At 42.1% G+C, this 19495-nt stretch overlaps 1 protein-coding gene and 1 long non-coding RNA gene across 2 annotated transcripts in view; both read left to right on the top strand.

Moving 5' to 3' along the window:
- The window catches only part of LOC118214346 (NACHT, LRR and PYD domains-containing protein 3-like), a 211193-nt gene that overhangs the window by 40585 nt on the left and 151113 nt on the right, over positions 1–19495 (top strand). The window lies entirely within an intron of this gene.
- Positions 8503–9071, top strand: LOC118214130. The gene is made up of 2 exons (XR_004762584.1): positions 8503–8544; positions 8751–9071. It is a non-coding gene; the product is annotated as an uncharacterized LOC118214130 (long non-coding RNA).

Here is a 19495-nt window from a genome sequence, read left to right on the forward strand (position 1 = left end):
GGAACAGGGCGCCGCTGTGCCCAGGTGTCTGGGCCGTCCCCAGGGGCTCAGTGTGAGTCGAGCGCACTTCCTGCCGCACAGGACTGCTCTGAGCGCGCTCACACATCACTGCTCCTCTCAGCAGGGCTCCAGAGCTGGGCCTGCCCCTCCCTGACTTTAAGAATGTAGTGGACCCATAATCTTTGCTTAATTACATTTTTTATTGATATGGTCTTTTTATAATTTCATTTGTTTATAGTACTTCTTGTAATTAATTATAATTATATTGTCCGTGAAAAGAAAACTCAGGTTACATTTCTTAGGTGATTCTTCCTAAATTTATATCAAATACGCTGTTCAGATTCAGGAATAAATATCTATTTGTGATTAAACTACTGACTCTTTAAATATTGTTGTTTCATTGTCAGTTTACACATTTTTAATACATATTTTTTCATTGCCATTCATTTGAATTATTGGGTGTGTTGTAAAAATATGTTCAGTGGTCTGAGGATAATTCTGATTTCATGCAAGAATGGGCTGACTTGGTGGAATCAGGGTAGATTTTGAGCAAAAACAAGTGGATCACCAGGAGCACCAAACTCTATTTTATAATAATCACAGGCAGTCAAATCAATATCTGTTCAAATTATCTTTATTATGTCAACGAGTTTGATCTAACAGCTATCGCCAAAATCACACAAACACAAGTAAGGAGGCGTGTGTGTGCAAGTTTGTTGAGCAGCACAAGCAGAGCACATGTGAGACATTAGCAGTAAAAGCTCAGGCTGGAGGAGGGGATTCACACACAGACTGAGCTCAGTGTGTCAGCAGTAAGGGGCAGAGGGGCTGAGAGCAGAACAGGGTAAAAACAGTGAGATCAGAGGGTGTGAGCTGCCACCCCCCCCCCTCCCCCCCAGGCCTACTCAGAACACTGGTCCCTCCTCAGCGTCTGAGAGGGGGCGGACTGGGACCCCTGCGTGGCCTCGCAGGTCAGCGACTCCGCCTTCTTCCAGGCGTCCGCGCTGAGGGTCAGGGAGCTGCTCCAGCTGTACAGGCCGTCCTGCCCCAGGACCCCCGCGCTCCCGGCCACGCCCGAGCTGACGTCGGCACCGTCCACCTTCCAGCGCAGGGCCCAGTCCGAGGGGAAGCCCCGGTTGGCCAGACACACCAGTGTGGCCTTTCCCTGCTGACTCAGCTCCTCCCGGGAGGGGGGCAGGACTGTGAGGGCGGGGACTGTGTCACCTGGGAGACACAGCAGAGACAATGAGGTCAGACAGGGGACACGCCCCCTCCCATGTGTCAATCATTCTGTCCTTGCCATGAGACGTGAATGTCCTACAGAAGTTATCACTTGTAACTAATTAGGAGTGTCTACAATATAAAGCACATTGACATTATTAAAGGTTCTGTCTGCATGCATTCCATTATTATCATATCGTGTGACGGTAGTACTTAACAATGATAAAATTCTTCACCACAACCAGAACTGCTTCTAGTGCAGTTACTTTCAATTTACTCCACTTTTGCAGCTTGAACTGTCGATCATTTCAGTACCATAGACCCAATAAAATACGCAGAACTTCATGCAAAAGAATGGATACATAATGATATTTACGCTGAAAACCTACAGAATTTTATGAGGTTCCCGTTGTGTTCCTTCACGTGTATGAACTGAACGCGCACTCCAACAGCAAGAAACAATTTTCATGAAACTTTTACATTAAGTTTTCAAAAGAATTGCACATTTGGTAAATATGTTCATTGCATTGTAAATTCCTCGCTTTTTAAAAATGTATTTATTTTTTTAAATCAATATACCCAATATACCGTAGACTCGAGAATGTTATAACATGGGACTACAGAACATAAGTCTGCAATGTAACAAAATTTTTCAAATAATAATGCGATCGTAAATAAAAATTTTAATAAACAAAATCTGAATTAATAAAACGATCGGATTTCATAACAAACACAAACGACAATGTGCATGAAGTAGATATGATCCAATTTCATTTTAAAGTGTGAAAAATAAATAACTCTGATTAAATAATTTACATTTTTTATATTTAGTGTTAGGTGGACAACACTATTTTATTCCACATTTCTGAGAAAGGCATTGTCGTTTTGCAGACTGTGCCAAAAATTACATTCTCCTACACAGCCGCCGAACTTTTCACATGCATATCTTTTATTTTACTTCTAGTTCAACTTCAGTGACTGATTCAGCCGGCAGAAAATAGAATGTGGAACGTAAAATGCAAACAACCCGCAGAAACTTAATGTAAAATGAATGTATCGAAACAGATCGATTCTTCTAATATTTTTGCGGAAAATGTTGAAAAGCCTTGTTTGTATAGCCACTTACTGCCGACTTCCAATTTGGTCCCGCCACCGAAAGTCCACCACAGTGATTCAGTCTGATTAACTGGCTGCACAAAAACCTGCCTGTTGTGCACACTGCTGACCCGTCAGACATGTGTAGCGCTAGGAGGTCCCCTGCTGGAGAATCGTGGAACGACAATTAAGATGATTGTTAATCTTATCAACGCAAGTCGTTATGGTGTCAGAGTTATCAATATTAAATATGTTTCAAAACACTTTCTATGACAAATGCTCTTCGATTCGTAGGAAATGATAAATGATGTGACGGTGACAGGTGTAGTAGCGCGAGATGAACAGAGGAGCGCTCTTCACCTCCTCTTTGGAAAGCGTCATAGTTTCCTGCTGTTTTCGAATCCCGGAGGAATTCAATTCCATGGACAGCCATACAGGTAATCATTCAACCTTTTTTAATTTGTATTTTTCTTAGTCTTACTCAGACCTTATTTTGAACACAACTTGAACGGAAAGCATTCTTGATACGATGGCCACTATAACTGAATTTATAGTTTCGTATTGATTAGTGCCGTTTCTACCCCAGGGATAATAACACTGATATGAAAGTGGAAATTTCAATCCTGGGTCACTGAAGGATCACAGTCTGTTAAAGTAATCAATACATCCTCTGTGTATTCCTTGACTCCTTGTGTGTTGAAAATATATATGGTGGCTAACTTCATTTTCTTTGTTTATTTCCCCCTGGGGATCCTTGCCCTCACTTGCCCTGAGTTCACAGATCAATTCAGCTTTGTTTCCTCGCCCTGAGTTCAAGTGATTGCTGGATCCCTGTCCCTCACTCCATAGTCATGGACCGCTGCAGATTCACTCCTCCCCAAGCCAAGCCTCAACATAGCCTGGATCTCCAGATGTATCACCTGGACCCTCAAAACTGCACTTCACTGAACTAGACAATTTGGACTTCAATTATTCCTGTTTTTTCTTTTTAAATCTGTGAGGTGGTTTCCAGGTGTCTTCAGATGTAGTGAAGAGTTTGCGGGTGAGAACAGAACACCAGGTTCATGAGTTCAGAGAGCCATAGGCTTCCAGGCTTTGATCAGCATCTGTGGGGACGATCACACAGCGCCAGTGAAGCAGTACCAGAGGGAGATCCCCAGCCTCTGGGAAGTGACCCTTTCATCTGGCCACTCTGGCCAGCGGCTGCTGTCCATGGTCCTGCACACACTGGGAATCAGGTGAGTGGGAGAGAGAGAGAGAGAGAGAGAGAGAGAAGGAGAGAGAAAGAGTGAGAAGGAGAGATCACAGTAGGTAAAGACAGCAGTGAATAGAGCACGTGTCCCAGCCCTCTATAGATCCACTGCTGTTCACACATCAGAGCTCCTCTAACTGTGTGTGACAGGATTTGTATAGAGGAAGGGGCTTTGCATACCTGTCCTGCCTCACTGCTCCACACACTTTAAGACCCCCAGCACTGATCAGTGACTGTCCAGTCCTTTCACAGACACTGACACAGGCAGCATTATGATGATGTCAGTCTATCTACTGCTGGTGATGCTGGGACTCCTTGTACAGGGTGAGAAAGATTGATCCATTTTAACTTAGGATTTTGAAGTTCTCTTCTTCTTTGCTTACTTTTTCACAACACATATGTTCTTACAACAATTTACATTTTGTCAAGTCAAATTCACAACAATAATTGTGTATAAATTAACATTATATATCTGCATTGGCATCCATTTCCATTTTGTTCATTTTCAGGATCAATGGCAGATATACTTCTGACTCAGTCTCCAGCAGCTCGGTCTGTTCAGCTGGGAGAGACTGTCTCTATCAGCTGTACAGCCAGTGAGAGCGTTTACTACTCCACCATTAACAAGAACTTACTACACTGGTACCTGCAGAAACCTGGTCAGGCTCCTAAACTTCTGATTTATTATGCCACAACTCGCCAGACTGGGATTCCTGATCGTTTCAGTGGGAGTGGATCTGGGACTCAGTTCACACTGAAAATCACTGGAGTCCAGGCTGAAGATGCAGGAGATTATTACTGTCAGCAGAGCAGGAACTCGTTCACACAGTGTTAGAGAGCCGTACAAAAACCTCCTTAAGTCAGACTGCACAGAGACTGCACTGCTGCAGCTGGGACCTACTGCAGGTGCTGAGGGGGGAGGCACTGGTCTGGAACACTGAGCTGCGGTAGATTATTTAAAAAAAAATGTATACTGTCAAATAAAAACAATTACCATATATTTCAATATATTTCAAAATATCCAAACTTTTAATTAGGAATGTACTGTAATGTCGAAGAATTTCCAATGACTTTACTTTGTAATCTCTCCCTGGCCAATAGACATGTGTTGGTCTGAAGCTGTGCTATGACACAAAATAACACGTTTATAAATGAATTGATAGTTAATGAGTTTAACACAGGATGCCACAGAGCCCAGCAGCAGTGAACTGCAGGCAGTCCAGCACAGTGGAGTCGCTCAGTCCAGAGCTCTCCCAGCACACCTTACACAGGCTGCTGCTACACACCCTGACCAATCAGAGAGCTCCACTGCTGCCTCTGATCCGATCCTCCAACCCCGTAATAAAGGAGCACAAGCTACAGTCTGACAGCACCGCTGACCAATCCGGTGAGCTGCTGTGCAGAAGGGATCATATCATTATCTGTGAGGTCACCACAGGAGGGAGGGAGGGACTCCTTCAGCTCAGTCGTCCCTTTCTCTCTGAGGAAACGCGATTCCTCTGGGTGACTGTGTGCCTGCAGTCTGCCTGTGCCAGCTGAGCAGTGTGAGCTCCCAGATTCAGTGGCTGCGCTGCTCAGCTGGCTGAGAGCTAAATGAGAATTAGCGGCTGCTGGCTGCACACGGGGAAGAGCAGGATTTTCTGAGCTCGTCAGGACTGATGGAGGAATTACAGATTGGTACAAAAATGACACTAAAACCTGGCTTAAATCATGGAATACGTTTTCCATGGTCAGTTTAGTTTTCAGATTAAGTAAAAAGAAGCATCTTCATTGCTAGTTGTCACAATACAACTGCATTAACACTGATAAAGAAGATATGAGTGAAATCAGGAAACATTCAAAATAATTCAGAATTTCACTTTTCATTGATTATAAATGGATGGACTGCAACTGTATAATTTCCTGGCCCTGACTGATGTCTTTGACTCTCCAAACTCCCATAAAGAAACTACAATCATAACATGCAATGTGAATTTATTCAACTCATATTTTACACAATGATAAGCCATATTCAACCTGCCTGTCTTCACCATTTATGCTTATAAAATCAGAAATGACAATGCCAAAAATAGTAATACTGACATTTAAGCATTTAACAGGGTAAAAACATCACATATCCCAGCCCTCTATAGACCCACTGCTGTTCACACATCAGAGCTCCTCTAACTGTGTGTGACAGGATTTGTATAGAGGAAGGGGCTTTGCATACCCGTCCTGCCTCACCGCTCCACACAGTTTAAGACCCCCAGCACTGATCAGTGACTGTCCAGTACTTTCACAGACACTGACACAGGCAGCGTTATGATGATGTCAAACATCTTACTGCTGGTGATGCTGGGACACCTTCTACAGGGTAAGTTAGATTTATCCATTTTAAATTGGAATGTTTGATATGTTTTATATTTTCATTGCTTACTTTTCAACAAAAACACAGCTGTTGTCATAATAGTGCCATTATAGTCTAATTATTGCCAGAATATTGCATTGTGCTTGCTAATATTAATGTGCATTGACATCCATTTCCATGTTTTGTATTTCAGAATCAATGGCAGATGTAGTTCTGACTCAGTCTCCAGCAGCTCGGTCTGTTCAACTGGGAGAGACTGTCTCTATCAGCTGTACAGCCAGTCAGAGCGTGAGCAGCTATTTTCACTGGTACCTGCAGAAACCTGGTCAGGCTCCTAAACTTCTGATTTATTCTTCCTCAAATCGCCAGTCTGGGATTCCTGATCGTTTCAGTGGGAGTGGATCTGGAACTCAGTTCACACTGAAAATCACTGGAGTCCAGGCTGAAGATGCAGGAGATTATTACTGTCAGCAGGGCAACTACTTCCCGCTCACACAGTGATAGAGAGCCGTACAAAAACCTCCCTCAGTCAGACTGCACAGAGACTGCACTGCTGCAGCTGGGTCCTACTGCAGGTGCTGAGGGGGGAGGCACTGATCTGTGACCTAGAGGGGCTCTGCTCAGATTCTGAGCTGTTTTGTGCATTAATAACTATCAGATTCTACTATTTAATACAATATCTCTAAATGTTAATGTGAGCACATCCAAACCTTCCTGTTGTGATCCGTTTTAATTATATTAGCATAAACCTTTCATTGAAGGAATACACTTGAGATACTGGAGCTTATACACTTGAGATATCTGTACTTTGTAAACACAAGGATTAGATGCACAGATTTAATTAAAGACTGGAGTGATGAATTTCTAATCAATTACATTTACTGGACCAGAGGTGGGACTCAACACACACAAGTGAAACATCCTGAATGTAATAGTTGTTTTTTGTTGTTGTTTTTTTTTTTTACATATTTGAGGTTTTTTAATATAGTTAAGGATCTAATCAGATCTTTTGCACACTGGTCAATGTTACCTTAATTTTGATGATGAGGCACAGAAACATTCTAGGATAATTCCTTTCCTGTAGTTGCACAGGATCTTTGGAAATTAATACCGAATTCCAATGAGCTACCGGCTACAGGGCATTCAGAGATGAGAGTGACTCTCACACCCCCCAGCAGTGTTCCTCCTGCTCTTTCCCAAACTCCAAACTCAGCTCCATCTTCTGCACTGACTTCACCTTCACCCTTGGCTGTGAAAAAACTGATACATCATAGGAAATCTCGCTCGTTCCTTTGCATGGATGTGCAGTAGGTGTGATCAAAAGCATTGTTCTTACGTATCACCACGATTTACAATAGGAAAAATTTTCATGCTTACTGAAGACTAATTTCAGTTCAATTTTGGCCAAATTTGAATAAGTAATGCAGGATTAATCCTGTGATCCCTTCCAAATATTCAAGTAATCAACATTTTGTGTATGAAGAGGACACCACTATGGGTTGAACTTCAAAGCATGGCACAAGCTGCCATTACAATACGTGACCACAGGGAGGAGACAGAGAGTGCTGTTTTGCTCCTGATATAGAAGCACTGCAGTATAATGAGAGAGAGGAAACTGCAGGGCCCTTTTTGATAAAGCAGGATTACTGAGTTTGCCACGTAAGTGCACTGAGTAAAACCCGGAACCGTCCAAAATATGGCACATGGACTGAAGTAAAAAGAGCTGTTCCAGGGTTTACTCAGGACCGATATCCAGTTAATTCAGTGACCCTGCTTTGTGTAAATAAACCCCCAGGCTGGTATAACATGTAGACCTAACCGGTGCAGTTTGAAGCAGCCCCGCAATTGAGTAGTCTGTCTTTATATGCTGAACAGGATGTACAGTCCCCCCCGTACATGTAACTGAGTGATCTGCAGTGAGGGAAAAGAAGTGGTTGCTGGGATAATGTGCATTGTGGGAGATGTAGTTTCTCTGTGCTTTCACAAACGTGATGCGGGGCATTGAATAAATGGATATGGAAGGCATGACATAATGAATATGATATCAGATAGAAAAAAAAGAAATCAGAGATGAAACAATGTTCATAGTGACAAAAGGAAAAGCTAACTTTGACAGTGTTTTAGTTCACATTCTTTTCACAAGAATATACAACATTTGAATGATTTCTTGTGCATATATGATATCACTGAACTTCTTATTTCTGATACCAAAATATCTATCAGAACAAATAGAAATGTATTAAATACACATTTTCTGAAATGTTAGTCCATATGCTGACACTCCTGACCATTTATGGATCAATGAAAGTGTAATCTAATTTCAGAAAAAAATCACTTAATGCAGACAAAAAATATGCTGTCTGGGTAAAAACATCAGTGAATAGAGAACGTGTCCCAACCCTCTATAGACCCACTGCTGTTCACACATCAGAGCTCCTCTAACTGTGTGTGACAGGATTTGTATAGAGGAAGGGGTTTTGCATACCTGTCCTGCCTCACTGCTCCACACACTTTAAGACCCCCAGTGCTGATCAGTGACTGTCCAGTCCTTTCACAGACACTGACACAGGCAGCATTATGATGATGTCAAACTTTCTACTGCTGGTGATGCTGGGACTCCTTGTACAGGGTAAGAAAGATGGATCCATTTTAATTTGGAATTTTGGACATAGTTCACATTTTCATTGCTTATTTTAAAAAATAATAATAATAATTTTAACAAGAGTTAACAGTGTTATCTAGTCAAAATTACCAGAATATAGCACATTGCTTACGAATATTTATCTGCATTGATTAATGTGAATTGACATCCATTTTCATATTTTTCTATTTCAGGATCAATGGCAGATATAGTTCTGACTCAGGCTCCAGCAGCTCAGTCTGTTCAGCAGGGAAACACTGTCTCTATCACCTGTACAGCCAGTCAGAGTTTGAACAGCAATTTCTACTGGTATCTGCAGAAACCTGGTCAGGCTCCTAAACTTCTGGTTTATGGTGCCACAACACGCCAGACTGGCATTCCTGATCGTTTCAGTGGGAGTGGATCTGGGACTCAGTTCACACTGAAAATCACTGGAGTCCAGGCTGAAGATGCAGGAGATTATTACTGTCAGCAGGGCAACTACTTCCCGCTCACACAGTGTTAGAGAGCCGTACTGAACCCATAGCAGAGCTGCTGCTGAACCGCACACACTTCTGTACCACAACATCACAGGCATCACACAAGCAGCAATCATCTCCATATTGCTCTGGAGTTCAAACTAATGCAGAGGATGTGTACATTCTCCCAGAGCTGGAATGAGTGGGGTTTCCAATTAATTGTTTCCAGAAAGGTATTATGAGTTTGTATTCAGAACACACACAATAATTTATGTTATTAAAGGTGTTTCTGTTCACATCGCAACCAGGTTTAAGAATAGCTGTGCTGGACTGAATCATAGTTTTTTTTAAATAACATTTGAAAAATATTTATCTTGGTCACATTTACATGTCAGTTACTGCTTCTCCTATCTAATATACCTCTCTGCTTGCACCACCAATGAATACCTTCTGTGGTGACACTGATGAATCAGAATTTAAAGAATGGACACAACCCGCCATTCTCATCAGACTTTTACATGAAATAATGAGGTGTGCAGGCACGTTTGAGAAGGAGCTAATCGGATTAAATGTCTCACTTCAGCAAGTTCCTATTGAAAAATGAAGACGACTGAAACAGAACTCATTGAAGCTATTGATTTTTTTATAATGCTGAATGCTATATCTGCAAACTGTTTTAGCATGCAACAAGCAGATAGCAAATATAAACAACTTTTGGTTAAAATAAAAATATCTACTTTAAATATTTAAACATAAGAACATAATTTTTTGTTAGTTCATGGTTCTGTTTAAATGTATCCCATAATGTCTTGCTTGTTTCTGTACGTATTGAATATGGCTTTAAGTTCCTCCACACATCTGAAATCTCTAACCTGGGATTCATGCTGACGCAGGTGTGAGGTACAGCCCCCTCTTTTTCTCACCTCAGTATAGAAATGAGTACTCCACCTCCTCATGTTCAAACATCTGTTTCCGCTGTGGGGGTATTTTGGGCTGAGAAACTGCGAGCTGTGGGTGAGGGGGGTGAAACTGGGTGAGGGGAGTGAAACTGAGATTTGCATACTCAGGGTAGGAGGGGGAGTGAACTCAGATTTGAATGTGCAGGGCGGGAGGGGGAGTGAAACTCAGATTTGAATGTGCAGGGCAGGGGGGGAATGAAACTCAGATTTGAATACGCAGGGCGGGGCAGGCTAGTTCTGCTGGTCCCTCAGTGGGACTGGCCCAAACTGGGAACAGGGCGCCGCTGTGCCCAGGTGTCTGGTCCGTCCCCAGGGGCTCAGTGTGAGTCGAGCGCACTTCCTGCCGCACAGGACTGCTCTGAGCGCGCTCACACATCACTGCTCCTCTCAGCAGGGCTCCAGAGCTGGGCCTGCCCCTCCCTGACTGATTCCGCATCGCTCACTTCACACACAGCCTCTCAGCACTATGGAGCCCACTATAAACACCTGCATTTATTCAATAAGAAACATCCCAATAAAATAGAGTATCACATTCTGTGTATATTATCAAATGAAGGACTTTAAGAATGTAGTGGACCCATAGTCTTTGCTTAATTATGGTTTTATTGATATGGTCTTTTTATAATTTTACTTGGTTATAGCACTTCTTGTAATTAATTTTAATCATATTGCCCATGAAAAGAAAACTCTATAAAAATACACTGTAAAGATTCAGGAATAATTGTCTATTTACAATTAAACTACTGACTATAAATATTTTAATACATATTTTTTCATTGCCATTCATTTGAATTATTGGGTGTGTTGTAAAAATATGTTCAATGGTCTGAGGATAATTCTGATTTCTTCCGAGAATGGGCAGACTTGGTGGAATCATTGAAGACTTTGCACAAAAACAAGAGGATCACCAGGAGCACCAAAGTCTAATTTTAATAATCACAGTCAGTCAAAAAAATATCTGTTCAAAGAATCTTTATTATGTCAATGAGTTTGATCTAACAGCTATCGCCAAAATCACACAAACACAAGTAAGGAGGCGTGTGTGTGCAAGTTTGTTGAGCAGCACAAGCAGAGCACATGTGAGACATTAGCAGTAAAAGCTCAGGCTGGAGGAGGGGATTCACACACAGACTGAGCTCAGTGTGTCAGCAGTAAGGGGCAGAGGGGCTGAGAGCAGAACAGGGTAAAAACAGTGAGATCAGAGGGTGTGAGCTGCCCCCCCCTCCCCCAGGCCTACTCAGAACACTGGTCCCTCCTCAGCGTCTGAGAGGGGGTGGACTGGGACCCCTGCGTGGCCTCGCAGGTCAGCGACTCCGCCTTCTTCCAGTCGTCTGCGCTGAGGGTCAGGGAGCTGCTCCAGCTGTACAGGCCGTCCTGCCCCAGGACCCCCGCGCTCCCGGCCACGCCCGAGCTGACCTCGGCACCGTCCACCTTCCAGCGCAGGGCCCAGTCCGAGGGGAAGCCCCGATTGGCCAGACATACCAGTGTGGCCTTTCCCTGCTGACTCAGCTCCTCCCGGGAGGGGGGCAGGACTGTGAGGGCGGGGACTGTGTCACCTGGGAGACACGGCACAGACAGTGAGGTCAGACAGCGGACACGCCCCCTCCCATGTGTCAATCATTCTGTCCTTGCCATGAGACGTGAATGTCCTACAGAAGTTATCACTTGTAACTAATTTGGAGTGTCTACAATATAAAGCACATTGACATTATTAAAGGTTCTGTCTGCATGCATTCCATTATTATCATATCGTGTGACGGTAGTACTTAACAATGATAAAATTCTTCACCACAACCAGAACTGCTTCTAGTGCAGTTACTTTCAATTTACTCCACTTTTGCAGCTTGAACTGTCGATCATTTCAGTACCATAGACCCAATAAAATACGCAGAACTTCATGCAAAAGAATGGATATATAATGATATTTACGCTGAAAACCTACAGAATGAACCACATTTTACGAGGTTCCCGTTGTGTTCCTTCACGTGTATGAACTGAACGCGCACTCCAACAGCAAGAAACAATTTTCATGAAACTTTTACATTAAGTTTTCAAAAGAATTGCACATTTGGTAAATATGTTCATTGCATTGTAAATTCCTCGCTTTTTAAAAATGTATTTATTTTTTTAAATCAATATACCCAATATACCGTAGACTCGAGAATGTTATAACATGGGACTACAGAACATAAGTCTGCAATGTAACAAAATTTTTCAAATAATAATGCGATCGTAAATAAAAATTTTAATAAACAAAATCTGAATTAATAAAACTATCGGATTTCATAACAAACACAAACGACAATGTGCATGAAGTAGATATGATCCAATTTCATTTTAAAGTGTGAAAAATAAATAACTCTGATTAAATAATTTACATTTTTTATATTTAGTGTTAGGTGGACAACACTATTTTATTCCACATTTCTGAGAAAGGCATTGTCGTTTTGCAGACTGTGCCAAAAATTACATTCTCCTACACAGCCGCCGTGATCCCGCCGACGGCAAGGGAGCCAATGCAATTTAATTTAGTTCACCTCGAGCGCAAAATAGCAAAGTTATTGCATTACGGCCATCCAAACATCAATACGATAAAGACAGACTTTCTGAAGTAAAATGGGCTAGAATAAAAAAGTATTTTTTAATCATTTGACTATCTAACTATAACATTTCTGTTTTTAATTCACGCATCTCCAGAATTACAATTTTGATTCACGACATCGAACGTCGGAAAATTACAGAATATTAAAAAAAGAAGGCAAAAACATCGACAGTGAGGGATGTGGAAGAGAATTACTTACGTCCAACTGACAGTTTTGTGCCGCCACCGAAAGTGTACCACAGTGATACAGACTCATTCACCCGCCGTACAAAAACCTCTCACTCAAGAGACACAGCCGTCCGTTGGTTTTTACGACTTCACGCAGCTTTTCAAATGTATCAAAGATTCGCTTGTAAAAAATTAGTTCCGTGTACTTCTATTTGTATGTATCCGACGCAAATGTATCGTGCTCTTTTGAACTTTTCACATGCATATCTTTTATTTTACTTCTAGTTCAACTTCAGTGACTGATTCAGCCGGCAGAAAATAGAATGTGGAACGTAAAATGCAAACAACCCGCAGAAACTTAATGTAAAATGAATGTATCGAAACAGATCGATTCTTCTAATATTTTTGCGGAAAATGTTGAAAAGCCTTGTTTGTATAGCCACTTACTGCCGACTTCCAATTTGGTCCCGCCACCGAAAGTCCACCACAGTGATTCAGTCTGATTAACCGGCTGTACAAAAACCTGCCTGTTGTGCACACTGCTGACCCGTCAGACATGTGTAGCGCTAGGAGGTCCCCTGCTGGAGAAACTTAGAACGACAATTAAGATGATATTTGTTTAGCTTATCAACGCAAGTCGTTATGGTGTCTGAGTCATCAATATTAAATATGTTTCAAAACACTTCCTATGACAAATGCTGTTCGATTCGTAGGAAATGATAAATGATGTGACGGTGACAGGTGTAGTAGCGCGAGATGAGCAGAGGAGCGCTCTTCACCTCCTCTTTGGATAGCGTCATAGTTTCCTGCTATTGTCGAATCCCGGAGGAATTCAATTCCATGGAGAGCCATACGGGTAATCATTCAACCTTTTTTAATTTGTATTTTTCATAGTCTTGCTCAGACCTTATTTTGAACACAACTCGAACGGAAAGCATTCTTGATACGATGGCCACTTTAACTGAATTTATAGTTTCGTCTTGATTAGTGCCGTTTCTACCCCAGGGATAATAACACTGATATGAAAGTGGAAATTTCTATCCTGAGTCACTGAAGGATCACAGTCTTTTAAAGTAATCAATACATCCTCCGTGTATTCCTTGACTCCTTGTGTGTTGAAAATATATGTAGTGGCTAACTTCATTTTCTTTGTTTATTTCCCCCTGGGGATCCTTGCCCTCACTTGCCCTGAGTTCACAGATCAATTCAGCTTTGTTTCCTCGCCCTGAGTTCAAGTGATTGCTGGATCTCTGTCCCTCACTCCATAGTCATGGACCGCTGCAGATTCACTCCTCCCCAAGCCAAGCCTCAACATAGCCTCTCCAGATGTATCACCTGGACCCTCAAAACTGCACTTCACTGAACTACACAATTTGGACTTCAGTTAATCCTGTTTTTTTTTTTTAAATCTGTGAGGTGGTTTCCAGGTGTCTTCAGATGTAGTGAAGAGTTTGCGGGTGAGAACAGAACACCAGGTTCATGAGTTCACAGCGAGCCACAGGTTTGCAGGCTTGGATCAGCATCTGTGGGGACGATCACACAGCGCCAGTGAAGCAGTACCAGAGGGAGATCCCCAGACTCTGGGCAGTGACCCTTTCATCTGGCCACTCTGGCCAGCGGCTGCTGTCCATGGTCCTGCACACACCTGGAATCAGGTGAGTGGGGGAGAGAGAGAGAGAGAGAGAGAGAGAAGGAGAGAGAAAGAGTGAGAAGGAGAGATCACTGTAGGTAAAGACAGCAGTGAATAGAGCACGTGTCCCAGCCCTCTATAGACCCACTGCTGTTCACACATCAGAGCTCCACTAACTGTGTGTGACAAGATTTGTATAGAGGAAGGGGCTTTGCATACCTGTCCTGCCTCACTGCTCCACACACTTTAAGACCCCCAGTACTGATCAGTGACTGTCCAGTCCTTTCACAGACACTGACACAGGCAGCATTATGATGATATCAAACATTCTACTGCTGGTGATGCTGGGACTCCTTATACAGGGTAAGATAGATGGATCCATTTTAATTTGGAATTTTGGACATTTTCATTGCTTGCTTTAAAAAAATATATATTTTAACAAGAGTTACCAGTGTTATCTCGTCAAAATTACCAGAATATAGCACATTGCTTACGAATATTTATCTGCATTGATTAATGTGAATTGACATGCATTATCATATTGTTCTCTTTCAGGATCAATGGCAGATATAATCCTGACTCAGTCTCCAGCAGCTCGGTCTGTTCAGCTTGGAGACACTGTCTCTATCAGCTGTACAGTCAGTCAGCATGTGGGCACCGAATTTGACTGGTACCTGCTCAAACCTGGTCAGGCTCCTAAACTTCTGATTTATGCTGCCACAAGTCGCCAGACTGGGATTCCTGATCGTTTCAGTGGGAATGGATCTGGGACTCAGTTTACGCTGAAAATCACTGGAGTCCAGGCTGAAGATGCAGGAGATTATTACTGTCAGCAGGACTATGGCTATCCGCTCACACAGTGATAGAGAGCCGTACAAAAACCTCCCTCAGTCAGACTGCACAGAGACTGCACTGCTGCAGCTGGGACCTACTGCAGGTGCTGAGGGGGGAGGCAGTGGTCTGGAACACTGAGCTGTGGTGGATTATTATTAAATCACTTATACTCTCAAAACAATCACCATATATTTAAATATATTTCAGAATATCCACACTTTTAATATAGAATGTAATGTCAAAAAATTTCCAATGACTTTGATTTATGATCACTCCCTGGCCAATAGACATTTGTTGTTCTGAAGCATTGCTTTGACATAAAATATCACATTTCTAAATTCATTAACAGTTAATGAGTTTAACACAGGATGGCACAGAGCCCAGCAGCAGTGAACTGCAGGCAGTCCAGCACAGTGGAGTCGCTCAGTCCAGAGCTCTCCCAGCACACCTTACACAGGCTGCTGCTACACTGCCTGACCAATCAGAGAGCTCCACTGCTGCTTCTGATCCGATCCTCCAACCCCGTAATAAAGGAGCACAGACTACAGACTGACAGCACCGCTGACCAATCCGGTGAGCCGCTGTGCAGAAGGGATCATATCATTATCTGTCAGGTCACCACAGGAGGGAGGGAGGGACTCCTTCAGCTCAGTCGTCCCTTTCTCTCTGAGGAAAAGCGATTCCTCTGGGTGACTGTGTGCCTGCAGTCTGCCTGTGCCAGCTGCGCAGTGTGAGCTCCCAGATTCAGTGGCTGCGCTGCTCAGCTGGCTGAGAGCTAAATGAGAATTAGCGGCTACTGGCTGCACACGGGGAAGAGCAGGATTTTTTGAGCTCTTCAGGACTGATGGAAGAATTACAGTCTTGGACAAAAATGAGGATGAATCTTTGTTTAAAACATGGAATGCATTTTTGTAAGGTTAAGTCAGTTTCCCCAATATTTGAACACAAGCATCTTCATTACTAGTATTCTAAAATGCAACTCCATTAAATTCAAAGAAAGATGGTCTTCTGAGTGAAATCAGGGAATGTTCATTGTTATCTTGCATTTCACTTTTCATGAATTTTAGATATTTAGATATACTGCATCTGAGTTATTCCCTGCACCTGACAGATGTCTATGACTTTCCAAACTACCATGAAGAAACTACAATCATAACATTCAACGTGAATTCATTCACCTCATATTTTACACAATGATAAGCCATATTCAGCCTGCCTGTCTTCACCAGTTATGTTCATAAAATCAGATACTACAAGGCCAAAAACAGTAATATTGACATTTAAACGTTTAACAGGGTAAAAACAGCATGTGTCCCAGCCCTCTATAGACCCACTGCTGTTCACACATCAGAGCTCCTCTAACTGTGTGTGACAGGATTTGTATAGAGGAAGGGGCTTTGCATACCTGTCCTGCCTCACTGCTCCACACACTTTAAGACCCCCAGCACTGATCAGTGACTGTCCAGTCCTTTTACAGACACTGACACAGGCAGCATTATGATGATATCAAACTTTCTACTGCTGGTAATGCTGGGACTCCTTGTACAGGGTAAGAAAGATGGATCCATTATAAGTTGGAATTTTGGTTGTAGTTCGCATTTTTTTTTTTTTTTTTAAGTAAGCAAAGAAAATTATTTTTAACAGGAGTTACCAGTGTTGTCGAAATTGCCAGAATATTGCATGTTACTTACAAAGATTTATCTGCATAGATTAATATGAATTGACATCCGTTTTCATTTTATTCTATTTCAGGATCAATGGCAGATATAGTCCTGACTCAGTCTCCAGCAACTCGGTCTGTTCAGCAGGGAGACACTGTCTCTATCAGCTGTACAGCCAGTGAGCGTGTGAATCTTGATCTCCAGTGGTACTTGCAGAAACCTGGTCAGGCTCCTAAACTTCTGATTTATGATGACACAAGTCGCCAGTCTGGCATTCCTGAACGTTTCAGTGGGAGTGGATCTGGGACTCAGTTCACACTGAAAATCACAGGAGTCCAGGCTGAAGATGCAGGAGATTATTACTGTCAGCAGGACGAGAGCTGGCCGTTCACACTGTGGTAGAGAGTCGTACAAAAACCTCCCTCAGTCAGACTGCACAGAGACTGCACTGCTGCAGCTGGGACCTACTGCAGGTGCTGAGGGGGGAGGCACTGATCTGTGACCCTGAGGGGGTCTGCTCAAATTCTGAGCTGTTTTATGCATTAATAACTCTCATATTCTGATATTTAATAAAATTCATCTAAATGTTAATATGAGCAAATTCAAAACCTTTCACTTAAGATCCATTTGAATTATATTAGCATAAACCTTTCATTGAAGGAATACACTTGAGATACTGGCACTTATACACTTGAGATATAAGTACTTTGTAAACTCAAAGATAAGATGCACAGATTTAACTAAAGACTTGAGTGGTGAATTGCAATTCAATTACATTTACTGGACCAGAGGTGGGACTCAACACGCACAAGTCAAATATCTTGAATGTAACATTTTTTTTAATTTTTTTTACATATTTGAGGTTTTTCCAGGGGTAAATTATAATTAATGATCTAAACATATTTTTTGCAGACTGGTCAATGTTACCTTAATTTTGATAATGAGACCCAGAAACATTCTAGGCTAATTCTTTTCCTCAATTCTTTGGAAATGAATACCGAATTCCAATGAGCTACCGGATACAGGGCATTCAGAGATGAGAGTGACTCTCACACCCCCCAGCAGTGTTCCTCCTGCTCTTTCCCAAACTCCAAACTCAGCTCCATCTTCTGCACTGACTTCACTTTCACCCTTGGCTGTGGAAAAACTGATACATCATAGGAAATCTCGCTCATTCATTTGCATAGATGTGCAGTTCTTAAGTATCGCCATGATTTACAATAGGAGGAATTTTCATGCTTACTGAAGACTAATTTAAGTTTAATTTTGGCCAAATTTGAATAAATAATGCAGGATTGACCCTGTGCTCCCTTCCAAATATTCAAGTAATCAGAATTCTATGGCTGTAGAGGACCCCACTATGGGTTGAACGTCTATGCATGGCACAAGCTGCCATTACAATGTGTGACCACAGGGAGGAAACAGAGAGTGCTGTTTTGCTCCTGATATAGAAGCACTGCAGTATGATGAGGGAGAGGAAACTACAGGGCCCTGGTTCATAAAGCAGGATTACTGAGTTTGCCGGGTAAGTGTGCTGAGTAGAACCCGGAACCATCCAAAATATGGCACATGGACTGAAGTAAAAAGAGCTGCTCCAGGGTTTACTCAGGACCGATATCCAGTTAATTCAGTGACCCTGCTTTGTGTAAAAATCCCCCAGGCTGGTATAACATGTAGACCTAACCGGTGCAGTTTGAAGCAACACCACAATGGAGTAGTCTGTCTATATATGCTGAACAGGATGTACAGTCTTCCCCGTACATCTAACTGAGCAATAAGCAGTGGGGAAAAAAAAGTGGTTGCTGGGGGAATGTGCATTATGGGAGATGTAGTTTCTCTGTGCTTTCAGAAAGTGGTGGGGGACATTGAATAAATGAAAATGGATGGCATAGCATAATGAATATGATATCAGATAGAAACAAAAAGAAATCAGAAATGAAACCATGTTCATAGTGACAAAAGCAAAAGCTCACTTTGACAATGTTTTAGTTCACATTCTTTTCACAAGAATATACAACATTTGAATGATATATTGTGCATATATGATATCACTGAACTTCTTATTTTGGATACCAAAATATCTATCAGAACAAATAGAAACGTATTAAATACACATTTTCTGAAATGTTTGTCAATATGCTGACACTCCTGACCATTTATGGATCAATGAAAGTACAATCTAATTTCAGAAATAATTCACTTAATGCAGACAAAAAATATGCTGTCTGGGTAAAAACATCAGTGAATAGAGAACGTGTCCCAACCCTCTATAGACCCACTGCTGTTCACACATCTGAGCTCCTCTAACTGTGTGTGACAGGATTTGTATAGAGGAAGGGGCTTTGCATACCTGTCCTGCCTCACTGCTCCACACACTTTAAGACACCAGCACTGATCAGTGACTGTCCAGTCCTTTCACAGACACTGACACAGGCTGCATTATGATGATGTTACACTTTCTACTGCTGGTGATGCTGGGACTCCTTGTACAGGGTGAGAAAGATTGATCCATTTTAACTTTGGAAATTGGGTTATAGTTCACAGTTTATTTGCTTACTTAAAAAAAATTATTATTTTTAACAAGGGTTACCAGTGTTATCAAAATTGCCAGAATATTGCATGTTGCT

This window comes from Anguilla anguilla, chromosome 15 (assembly GCF_013347855.1).
Source record: "Anguilla anguilla isolate fAngAng1 chromosome 15, fAngAng1.pri, whole genome shotgun sequence".
Taxonomy (NCBI): Eukaryota; Metazoa; Chordata; class Actinopteri; order Anguilliformes; family Anguillidae; genus Anguilla; species Anguilla anguilla.